This window comes from Rhincodon typus, chromosome 8 (genome assembly GCF_021869965.1).
Source record: "Rhincodon typus isolate 14 chromosome 8, sRhiTyp1.1, whole genome shotgun sequence".
NCBI classification, from domain to species: Eukaryota; Metazoa; Chordata; class Chondrichthyes; order Orectolobiformes; family Rhincodontidae; genus Rhincodon; species Rhincodon typus.
Window position 1 is genome coordinate 3,737,957 of NC_063339.1, and position 12,591 is coordinate 3,750,547.

The window sequence follows — 12,591 nt, forward strand, 5'->3', positions numbered from 1 at the left end:
AGCTTTACGCTGTATCTAACCCTGTGCTGTCCCTGTCCTGGGAGTGTTTGATGGGGACAGTGTAGAGAGAGCTTTACTCTGTATCTAACCCCGTGCTGTCCCTGTCCTTAGCGTATCTGATGGGGACGGTGTAGAGGGAGCTTTACTCTATATCTAACCCTGTGCTGTATCTGCCCCAGAAGTGTTTGTCAGGACAGTGCAGAGAGAGCTTTACTTGCAGTTTAAAAGTGTAGAGGCAGTTCTGCGTTCCGTTTAACAGAGTAGAGGAAGCTTTACTCTGCGTCTAGCCCTGTGCTGCCCCTGCCCTGAGAGTGTCAGATGGGAACAGTGCTGACATAAATAGAAAATGCTGGGTAATGTCAGCTGGTCTGATAGCACATGTGGTGAGAAAAACAGAGTAAATGTTGCGAATTTGAGATGACACTTCATCAGAACACTAGTTGCCTGAGACTTTTCTTCTTTTCATTACCCTGAACCCCTTCCTGGGTGTAGTTGCTGCATCTTCTTATGGGTCCCTTCTGTACAAGCCTCTTTGTTTCCACTTATCTGTAGCACACTTTCTCATTCCAGCTTATCTTTCTGTGTAACTTTTGCTATGTCTCTGCCCGCCTCTAGTCCTCTCAACTCCAGTATCTCTCAGTCTTTTGAAGCCTTTCTTTGCTGCTTAAGTATCAACAGTAAATGAGGGAGACAGGTCGAACCAATACGTCCTTCCTGACCTGTCTTTCATAGTCTCTCCCTCTCTCTTTCACTCTGTACCTCACTCTGTCTCTCGAGCCAACTCCTTGTTCATCTTTTGATGCTTTCTGCATGTCCAACCTCCCTTTCTCTCGGTCTTGGTCTCTCTTTAACATCCCTCACTTCCTCTGTTAGTCTCCCCCTTTACTGTCCCACCCTTTCCATTCCCTACCGTGAGGGCATTAACCTCTCAATGGACCTTTCTTCAAAGGTAAAGTAGCCTCTATCCAAAGGTCACTCAATTGGAAAAGTTTCCAAGGGGTTTTCCAAGAGTGTTGAAGTAACAGACACTGTATGTAGATGGCTGATAATGATATAAAATTTGAAACAGTATTTCTCTTTTAAATTTGAGGTTTTCTGAGATGAGTTTGTTTCTTGCCACTAGGGAAAACCCAACAGAAACTGTGCTGTGGGAAACAAAGCTCAGTGCACCACTCTGTCAGTTTGTTAGCAGACACAGAAACTATGTTATGCAAATAAAACAGATGCACACAAATAATTCTACTGACACATTAACAAATACTTTCTCAGTTGTTATGTAGGTGTCAGTTGTGATGCCGTGGATATGTTCCTGGCACTGACATAGAACGTTTTATGTTCGAGAGACTTACGCATACATAACTCAGTAAACAAAGCAGTGTAGTGCTGAGGGAGTGCTGCTCTGTCAGAAGAGCAATTGTTCAGGTCAGACATTGAACCTTGTCTGTCCCCTGGGATGGATAAGGAAGATCCCACAGTGCTCATCTGAAGAGCAAGTTGTGAATATCCTAGTGACCTGATCAATATTTATCCACAACTCCAAACCACAAAGTTGGATTATCTGGTTATTGTTGTATTGCTAATTGTGGAATCTTGCTCTGCACAAGCTGGCTGCTGTATCTCTCACATGACAACTTTTGGCTACCCTCTAAACTGACTTAATTGGCTGTAAAGCAACTAAGGACATCCTGAACGGGTGGAGACTTCTCTCTTTCGGTAACATAATTTATAAAGGCTTTCATTAATTTCTGCACAATCTTACACTGAAAAATAGATTCTGCTATTTTACACATTATTGTCTTCCCTTCATTTGTGTAATCCTGAACTAATCCCACTCTCTCCCCATTGCCCTGTATTAATCCCCAACTATTTCTTCTGCGGTGCTGTGTTTAATCAAAATATTAAAAATCATGAACAGCTTTGGCAAAGTGCTGGAGAGTAGGATGATTGAATAATTGGAATGAATGGAACACTTCTTTAAAGATGTTGCAGAGGTTGTTGGGCTCCATCATTAGTGTAGGCGACAAGACAGCTGATAGGAATTGCTAAGCATCAAGCTTTGTTTGAAATCTGTGGGGATTTTAAATCAATGCACACTGAAATCAGGCTTGGCACAGTTTAAGATCTGTAATTGGCAGTGAGAATCCCAAAGATTCGTAACCCTCTGAGCGAAGATATTTCTCCTTCTCACAGTTGGCATTGACTTTGTTCTTCAGTCTCCAGCCAGATGAAACAATTCCTACACATTCTCCCTGATTCCCACTGGTTCCCTCTGGGATTCCTTTCGTGATGTCATTGACAGAGAACTGACTGCAAAGTATTGTGTGAGCCCAGGAAAGGGTTTGGAACAAAACCATTCTCACCAAACCTTCCTGGTATGTGACTCAGGGCAGCCAGAGCATCACCATGAAACTTTTTCCAGGAGGTTGGCAATGTGGATACTCACTTTAGGCATTAAACTGAGAACCTCCTGAGCTCTCAGAGGGAGCGAAAAACTGATGATGACATTATTTTGAAGAGTTAGAAACCACTCCTGGGTCCTGGCCCAATATTTAACCCAAAATCCAATGACACCATCAATCTCATTCCTATGATACCACTCTATCCCTTGCAGGACAAAATGGTGACACGGTGGCATAGTGGTTAGCACTACTGCATCAGAGCACCAGGGACCTGGGTTCGATTACACCCTTGGTCAACTGTGTGCAGTATGCACGTTCGCCCTGTGTCTGTGTGGGTTTCCTCCCGCAGTCCAAAAATGTGCAGGTTGGGGTGGATTGGCCATGCTATATTGCCCATAGTGTCCAGGGACATGTAGGTTAGGTGGATTAGTCAGGGGAAATGCGAGGTTGCAGGGATAGGGTGGGGGGGTGGGTCTGGGTCGGTGTGGACTCAATGGGCTGCATGGCCAGGTTCCACACTGTAGAGATTCTATGATTCTATGAAAACAAACTCTGAGATGTTTCTGCAAACACAGCGGCTACAAGAACAGGCCAGAAGCTGGGAATACTGCGGCGAGTAGCTCACCTCCTGACTCCCCAAAGCCTGTCCACCATCTACAAGGCACAAGTCGGGAGTGTGATGGAATACTCCCCACTTGCCTGGATGGGTGCAGCCCCAACACTCAAGAAGCTTGACACCATCCAGGACAAAGCAGCAGCTTGATTGGCACCACATCTACAAACATCCACTCCCTTCACCAGTAGCAGCAGTGTGTACTATCTACAAGATGCACGGCAGAAATTCACCAAAAATACTCAGTCAGCACCTTCCAAATGCACGACCACTTCCATCTAGAAGGACAAGGGCAGCAGATATATGGGAACACCACCATCTCCAAGTTCCCCTCCAAATCACTCACCATCCTGACTTGGAAATATATCGCCGTTCCTTCACTGTCGCTGGGTCAAAATAAGTTTAGGAGTAGGAGTAGACAATTGAGCCCCTGGGCCTGCTCTGTCATTTAATACAATCATGGCTGTTCTCATCTTGACCTCAATTCTCCTCTCCTGCCTGCTCAGTATAACACTTCAATCTGTTACAAATCAATAATCAATCTATGTCCTCCTTAAGTTTACTCAATGACCCAGCATCTACAGCACTCTGGGGTAGTGAATTCCACAAATTCATGATCTTTGAGAGAAGCAATTTCTTCTCATCTCACTTTTAATTCTGCTCCTCCTTATCCTAAAACTATGACCTCTCGTTCTAGATTGCCCCACATGAGGAAACATTCTATGTCTACTTTGTCAATCGCTTTTAGCATCCTGTATAATTCAATTAGATCCGCTTTCATTCTTCCAAAATCCTGGAATTCCTTCCCTATGGACTGCAGTGGTTCAATAATGTGGAGGTGCCTGTGTTAGACTGAGGTGGACAAGGTCAGGAGTCACGTGACACCAGGTTACTTCACCTGGACGAAGGAGCGAGGCTCTGAAATCTTGTGATTTCACATAAACTTGTCGAACTATAACCTGATGTCGTGTGACTTCTGACTGCGGTTCAAAAAGGCATCTCACCACCATCTTCTCAAGGGCAACTAGGGGCGGGCAATAAATGCAGGTCCATGGGTGAATGAAAACATATCTCATTTAATTTTGACATCTCTGGCACTGCTGATTTAATCACGCCACTGTCTTCTGCCCCAGGTTGTAAGTTCTGAAACTCCCAAACTGAACCTCTCCACTTTTCTAGCTGTCCCTCTTCCTTTAAGACGATTTTTTTCAACCTATTTCCTTAACCAAGTCCTTGGCCTTTATCTTGATGTCAGATATTGTCTGATGCTGTTTCTGTGCAGTGCCTCGAGACAACTTGCTATGTTAACGTTGCTTTATAAATGCAGGTTATTGTTAGTGGAACTAGGCTTTACTTGGTTTAGCTATGTGTTTGTCCCCTCCTAGTACAGCAGCGAGCTGTCCTTGCTGCATTGTTGGTGTTTCTACATCCTCAGAAGTACTGCCTCTGCATGAGACCCTGTACAACTGGCCCCGTCTGCTCCCCTTAAAGCAAAAGCCGGCTTTTGGAGATTGGAGATGTTAGTGTTTGAAGAAGAGCAGGAGGATGGCAGGAGCTTTTGGAATATCCGTGGATTCTCCACAATGAAGCCCGTCAGGAATTGCTCACTCATCCCACAGTTCCACCTTTGCTGATGGGTCTTGTGGTCTGTGTGGTTATCTACATAGCTATAACTAGGTAACTATGTGAAGAACTTTGAGATCTTGCTATGGGATGTGGTACACAATGCAGAAAGGGAAACTTTGTCTTTTCCGCTGTTAATCATTGTCTCAATCAATATGAGCCAAAATAACCTTATCTAACTCAACATGGTTAATCAGGTTAGTATTGAGCACAACTTATGGGGAGGTTATTGCATTATTGGCAGAATTTGAGTTTGCTTTGTAGTAAGAAACTGTGATATAAACCGATCCCTTACGTGCAGTTTCCTTCTGTTTGTGATGAGGGCCAGACATCGTGGGATTGTGATAACAACATAATTTTACCACCAATCATCAGCCTGGGGCCGTCAACTCAAAATCACTGCCAGATCGCCATTGGCTGAGTGTTCACTAAATGTGTCCTTGCAATGAAGGCAAGGCCAGCATTTATAAATGGATGTAAATGTGTCAACATGTAAACAGGTAAACATGTAAATATAAATTAGGGGATGGCCATTCAGCCCCTCGAACCTGCTGTGCCATTGAATAGGATCAATTAGGGCGGCACGGTGGCTCGGTGGTTAGCACTGCTGCCTCACAGCACCAGGGTCCCAGTTTTGATCCCACCCTTGGGCGACTGTCTGTGTGGAGTTTGCACATTCTCGCCATGTCTGTATGGGTTTGCTCCGGTTTCCTCCCACAGTCCAAAGATGTGTAGGTTAGGTGGATTGGCCATGCTAAATTGCCTATAGTGCTCAGGGCTGTGTAGATTAGGTGCATTATAGGGGGATGGGGCTGGGTGGGAAGCTCTGAGGGTCGGTGTGGACTTGTTGGGCCGAAGGGCCTGTTTCCACACTGTAGGGATTCTATGATCATGGCTGACCTAATTACTCCACGTTCCTGTCCTCAAAAACCTTTCACCCTCTGCCTTATCACAAATTTATCCATGTCTCCCTTAAAAATATTGAAGGACTCTGCTTCCACTGCCCTTTGATGAAGAGAGTTTCTATGAGAAACGTTTTCTCTCATCTTTGTCTTAAGTGACTGACCCCTAGTTCTAGATTTCCTCAGAAGAGGAAATATGCTCTGCGCATCTGCCCAGTCCAAACCCCCCCAGGATCTTATATGTTGCCATCAAGTTGTCTCTTACTTCTCTAAACTCTAGTGGATACAAACCCAGCCTGTCCAGCCATTCCTCACAAAACAACCCACCCATTCCAGATATTGGTCTGGAAAACCTTCCCTGAGCTGTGCCCAATGTATTTATTATCCTTCTTTAAAGAGGGAGATGAATAATGTACATCCCACTCCAGACCCTTGGATGACCTCAAAGAACTGCTGCAATCCCACAGAAGTACCTTTGGAGATCCTTCAAATCCAGGGGCATGAAAGATAGTCCTCTACCAAGCCAAAATGTGAAAGTACGAGGTATGAAACACTCAGACACTAACAAGTCATTCATGTTCCTGACCCTGGACCCTCAAAGTTAATGCTCCACAGTGACCTCAGCAGAATACTCCCAGGAGGACTGGGAAATCCTTTAGGGAGGTCCTCAAAACCACCTGGAGAGGTCAATAATCCCACTGACTCATGGGCGACCCTATCTTGAGACCCACCAAAATGCACAGCGTTGATCAGACAAGCTCCAGACACACTGGGAGGTTTCCTCGGGAATGAAGATAAAGTCAAGGTGTGGAAGGAAGAGCACAAACCTTACAATAACACCTATCTGACCCTTCAAGCATCACCTGCCCTGAATGTGACAGGATCTACAGATCAGGCACTGGGCTTAACAGTCACCCAGCGCCCATTGAACGTGAATGAAGCAAGTCATTCTTCATCCAGAGAGTCTGCCTAAAAGAAAGATTGATCCCCAATGCCCTTAGGGAGGGAATTCCAGGATTTTGACTCAGCGACACTGAAGGAATGGCGATATATTTCCTGATGAAGAGTCATCTAGACTCAAAACATTAGCTCGCTCTCTCTCCACGGATGCTGCCTGACCCACTGTGATTTCCAGCAATTTTTGTTTTCAGATATATTTCCAAGTCAGGATGGTGAATGACTTGGAGGGGAACTTGCAGGAAGTGGTGTTCCCATGTATCTGCTGCCCTTTTCCTTCTAGATGGAAGTGTTTGTGGGTTTGGAAGGTGCTGCCTGAGGATCTTTGGTGATTTTCTGCAGTGCATCCTGTAGATGGTACATACTGCTGCTACTGAGCATCGGTGGGGGAGGGAGCGGACGCTTGTGGATGTGGTGCCAATCAAGCGGCTGCTTTGTCCTGGATGGTGTTGAGCTTCTTGAGTGTTGTTGGAGCTGCACCCATCCAGGCAAGTGGGGAGTATTCCATCGCACTCCTGACGTGTGCCTTATAGATGGTGGACAGGCTTTGGGGAGTCAGGGGATGAGTTACAGTATTCCTAGCCTCTGACCTGCTCTTGTAGTCACTGCGTTAATGTGGTGAGTCCAGTTGAGCTTCTGGTCAATGGTAACCCCCAGGATGTTGACACTGGGAGATAGTAACACTATTGAACGTTGCGGTGTGATGGTTAGATTATTTTTGTTAGTGATGGTAATTGTCTGGCATCTGTATGATGTGAATGTCACCTGCTGTTTGTCAGACCAAGCCTGGATATTATCTAGATCTTGTTGCATTTGAACATGGTGTCTGAGGAGTCGTGAATGGTGCTGAACATTGTGCAATCGTTGTGAACATCCCCACTGCTGACCTTATGATGGAGGGCAGAATTGGACACACTACTTCGGAAGGCTGCTAACAGGATGTTGTTTTTTGAGGTTCTGACTTGCTCCTGTCACTACTCAGTGGTGTAACCAGATCGTTAGAGATAAGAGCCTAAGGGAGGCCATTCAGCCCTTCAAACCTGCTTCACCATTCAATGCAATCATGCTAATCCTTTATCTCAACTTTATTTTCCAGCTGTTCTCCATATCCTTTGAGAGACCAAAGGTTTATCTCTCTTGGTCTTGAATGTATTCAATGATGGAGTGTCCACAGCCCTCTGCAGTAGAGAATTCCAAAGATTCCCGATCCTCGGAGTGAAAAAAAAATTCTCATCTCCTCACAAACTGATTGCCCCCTTATCATGAGACTGTGTCCCATGGTCCAGGTTCCCGGGGAGCAAGGAGCCAGCCTGACAATGTCTATCTTGTCAAGCCCCTTCAGAACTTTCAATCTCGGAATGAGATGAGCCCACTTTCTGATTCGGGACTGTTTGAGATTTACAGTTTTCTAAAGAATGGCCAGGTTACAGAGAGTACACAGGGTCTGTACATATGTCGCATGCAGTTTTGGGTCCGTATGACTATAAGCTAAGGTCTATTGACGCTAGTTTGTATTATGTCAGTGGGGTTTGTGACAAACAGGGCTGTGCAGGTTTTAAAGCAACGTGGTGAGTAACAGTTTCCGAGGGGTTGGTTTGGTAAAGTTGACAATTGACATAGCGTTTCCTACCCAACAGCACGCTGCCACGTCCTGTGTGACACTCTGTGAAACCAGTTTTATCAATGAGAGGACTGTAATCACTGAGTGACTCCCTGTCGATTACCTTCTGTGCGAAACATTGCTTTGGAAAGGTAAATGATTTGTTTATTTTTGTCCCACTTCTGTCGGACGTATTTAGAATTCGAGAGTCTATCTAACGTGTTGTCTGATTTACTGCAAGTGGTTAGCCCAGGAACAAAGTCAATCTGCGTGTTTCAGCCTGCTGTTGGTCTCACAGAGACACGTGCAGTGAACAGGATTCTCTGAGATAGACAGAGAGAGACAGAGAAAAGCAAGAGTGCAGGAGAGCAGCAGTGGAAATTAAAGAGGATCAGATGGAGAGGGGGAACGAAACAGTAAGTGAAAAAGAGAAGGGAGACTGAGAGAGAAAAGGGGAAGAGGGTTGACGGAGAAGTGTGTTGAGAGACAATGAGAAATAATGAGCTCAGTTTTCACTGATAACGTTAGCGGGATGGATGAACAAGGTAACGGCTCCATCTAGAATGAACAGCGTTCGTTCCACCCCTCCCTGGGTAGCAATACCCTTTCCCCACCAGTTTTGCCCCATCCCCACTGTAAACCCCTCTCCCCAGCAACCCCACCTTCTCCCCGCAGTAATCCTACCTCCCCAGTAAACCCCCTCTCCCAGAAACCTCACCTCTCTCCCTGTAACACCCCCGTAACCCATTCTCCCCAGTAACCCTCCCTCCCCCAGCAACCCTACCTCCTCCAGTAACAGCCCCCTCCCCACAATAACCCTGTTCCCCTGTAGCCCCCTGCTCCAGCAACAGCCCCCTCTCCCAGTAACAGCCCCCTCTCCCAGTAACAGTTCCCTCTCCCAGTAACCACCCTGGCCCCCGGTAATCCCACCTTTCCCCAGTAACCGCTCTCGTCCAGTAACAGCTCCCTCCCCTTATACCCCACCTCTCCCCAGTAATCCCATCCCCTAGTAAGCACCCTCCCCCAGTAACAGCTCCCTGCCCATAACTCCCCCTCTACAGGAAGGATATCATTAAACTGGAGAGGGTTCAGAAAAGATTTACCAGGATGTTGCCGGGAATGGAGGGTTTGCGTTATAAAAATAGGCTGGGACTTTTTTCACTGGAGTGTAGGAAGTATGTAAAATCATGAGGGGTATAGATCAGATGAATTGCAAAGGTCTTTCCCAAAGTGGGGGAGTTCAAAACGAAAGGACATATTTTTAAGGTGAGAAGAGAGAGGTTTAAAAAAGGAACGAGAGGCATTTCTTTTACATAGAGAATGGTTTATGTGTGGAACAAACTGTCAGAAGAAGTGGTAGATGCAGGTACAGTTACAATACTTAAAACACATTTGGACAGGTACATGAATAGGAAAGGTTTGGAGGGATATGGGCCAGGAGCAGGCAGGTGGAACTAGTTTAGTTTGGAAACGTGGTCAGCATGGACTGGTTGGGCCAAAGGGTCTGTTTCTGTGCTGTATAACTCTATCACTATCCTTCTGTGCCCGTTGTAACAAACCGCTCAGACCTAACAAATGGACTTTCTCTGATGGCGGAGGAAGGGTTGGGATCAGGACAGGGTTATATAAAGCTCAGAAAGCTGGACTGGTTTGGGAGTTCCAGGCTCAGGAATCCAGAGGAACAGCAAACTCAATCCTGCCTTGTGCAGATTTCTGAGCCGGCCATTACTGCGGACGAGTGATTCTGTTCAAATGCAAACATTCTGAGAGGTTGGGAAGGAGGGTGAATGTATGAATGTGTTGCCTCCCTACTGCCAAGCTCCCAGCTGGCCTGGGCAGTCCTGTCATCAAGGTTGTGAAAGTGGGGCTGAGGTTAGCTGTGTGGGGCAGACCTCTGTCATCGCTGAGTCAGGGCATGAGGATTTGGAACCCCGTCTCTGAGCACAAGTGTCCCTGAAGGGAGAGCTACCTTCTGGGTTAGATGTCAAACCAAGGCTCTTTTATTTGGATACCAGAAATCCCGCAGTGCTATCTCAAAAAAAACAGCATGGGCAGTCTGGCCACTATTCACCCCTCAATCAGCATCACCAAATCAGACTATCCAAGCGGTGTTTGGATACCAATCCTTTTGATCCCAACCCTTCCTCCTCCATCAGAGAAAGCCCATTTGTTGGGTCTGAGCAGTTTGTTACAACGGGCACAGAGGGAGGGGGAGTTATGGGCAGGCAGCTTTTACTCGGGGAGGGGGTTACTAGGGGATGGGGTTACTGGGGGTAGGGGGTTTTAAAGGGAGGGAGCTGTTACTGGGCGACAGCGGTTACTGGGGGAAGGTGGGGTTACTGGGGGACAGGGTGGTTACTGGGAGAGGGAGCTGTTAGTGGGGGAAGGGGCTGTTGCTGGAGCAGGGACTACGTGTTTTGTGGGGTCTTGCTGTGCGCAATCGGAGGACAATGCGGTGGCCAGTGCGTGGAATATAGGTGCGTCTACCCCTGTAGCTTACAGGGAACATGATACTAAGTTGAAGAGACTGTCACAACACGCATCTCCGACTGACCCCTGGTGAGGGTCACTAATCCTCACCCTGCCACAACTGGGATCAAGGGTGAAGGGATTGACAAGTGCAGAATTACAAAGACATCATGTCAAGTAATGAGTGCGTTTGAGAGTAAAGATTAAAGTAATACAAAATTAAAATGTGCAATAGAAAATACACAGGAAAACACAAATAAGGAAGGAAATCTGAAGGAATATGTTTTGTAACTCTTCTGTGTTAGAAATACATTGCTTATTGCTTAACAGTAATGAAAACCCACGTCACAAGTTTTTCCTGACACACTGAGATGTTCTGTACGAGATAGAGAATGCGGAAAGTTACTTTCTGTGACTTTAAGCCTGCAATTGTAAACAAAGAAATGGGAATAATTGTGGCGAACATTTCCAACAATAGCATTCACAAAAACAGGCCATTCAGGCCAACTGCTCCATGCTTGTGCTAATACTCAACACAAAAATCCTCCCACACCTTCTCTTCTCACTTGTGGGGACCTGGATTCAAATCCCACTGTGGCAGATGGTGAATTTTTAAATTGAATTGATACAATGTGGAATTAAAGGCTGGATGAATGGTAACCATTGTCGATTATCATAAAACCCCATCTGGTTCACTAATGACCTTTTGAGCGGGAAAACTTCCATCCTCACTTGGTCTAGCCTACATGTGACTCCAGACCCACTACAGTGTTGTTGACTTTCAATTGCCCTCTGAAATGGCCCTCTTGGTTCTAGGGCAATTAGGGTTGGACAATAAATGTTGCAAACAATGCCCATATTTGATCTTCATTTACGTAGCTAGCTACCCCTTAAATGTATCAACACTATTTATCTCAGGCACTCCCTGTGGCAGTGAGGTCCACATTCACACCACTCTCTGGGGGAAAGAAGCTTTTCTGTAGGAATCACTTTATGTTTAAAGTTTTGACAAAGATCGGTAGCTCGGGTTGTGGGTGAAGTTGTTGACTTGCTCGCCGAGCTGGCTTGTTCTCGTCTCTATGCTAGGTGACATCATCAGCGGACTTTCCGATGAAGCGATGTTATTCCTACTCTGCTTGGAATTTATACTGTCCAGTCCGTTATGGTGAGTGCTCTCATTTGACACAATGGTATAGTGACATAATGACACCACTCCCCATAACAGACCAGACAATATAAATTCCGAGTGGAGCAGGAATAATATAGCTTCATCGGAGGGTCCGCTGATGATGTTACCGAGCATGGTGACGAAACATCTGAACGAGAACAAGCCAGCTCGGCGAGCAAGTCAACAACCACACTATGTTATGTCAATGGCCCATTGCTTTGGGATCAGTACAAGTAGGAATAGTTTTTCCACACATGCCCCTATTGACTTTTGTCATAACTTTAGAAGACTAGATTATCCATTGGCCTTCTGTTTTGTAAAGAGAAGACCACCATCCAGCTCAGTCTTTCCTGACAATTAGAATATTCAATTGCATCCTTGTATTCTGGGATTAGTATTGCAAATCCTTCTAGCTGTTTCTGTATTCAAACACGCAGACCAGAATAGGGCAAAATACTCCAAATGTGATTGGACCGAGGATTGATCCAAATTCACCTTAATTATCATTCAAGGGCCTGAAGCAGCTCCCATCATTACCTTCCTAAGGGCAACTAGGGACAGGCATTAACTGTTGGTCTTAGCAATTACACTACATCCTGCGAATGAAAAAAGATTGTGTATCTGGTGGGACGCGATTAGTGGTAATCTATAAACCATCAGGTGTAGGCAGGAATGTGGCTCAGGGTGATAGGGCAGGAATGAGGCTCAGAGGGGTAAGGCAGGAATGAGGCTCGGGGGGGAGCGGGGGGAGTAGGGCAGGAATGAGGCTCGGGGGGATAGGGCAGGAATGTGGCTCGGGGGAGTAGGGCAGGAATGAGGCTCAGGGGGATAGGGCAGGAATGAGGGTCAGGGGAGTAGGG

General features: G+C 46.1%; 1 protein-coding gene across 3 annotated transcripts in view; it reads left to right on the top strand.

Annotated features, from left to right (window-relative positions):
• The window catches only part of LOC109925492 (probable G-protein coupled receptor 132), a 105,482-nt gene that overhangs the window by 63,247 nt on the left and 29,644 nt on the right, over positions 1-12,591 (top strand). The window contains exon 2 of one of the 3 annotated variants that reach the window (XM_048600412.1): positions 8,132-8,246. The exons of the other annotated variants lie outside the window; for them this stretch is intronic. The gene's annotated coding sequence lies outside the window, so the exon portion shown is untranslated. The remainder of the gene's footprint in view (positions 1-8,131; positions 8,247-12,591) is intronic. 3 annotated transcript variants of the gene reach the window in all.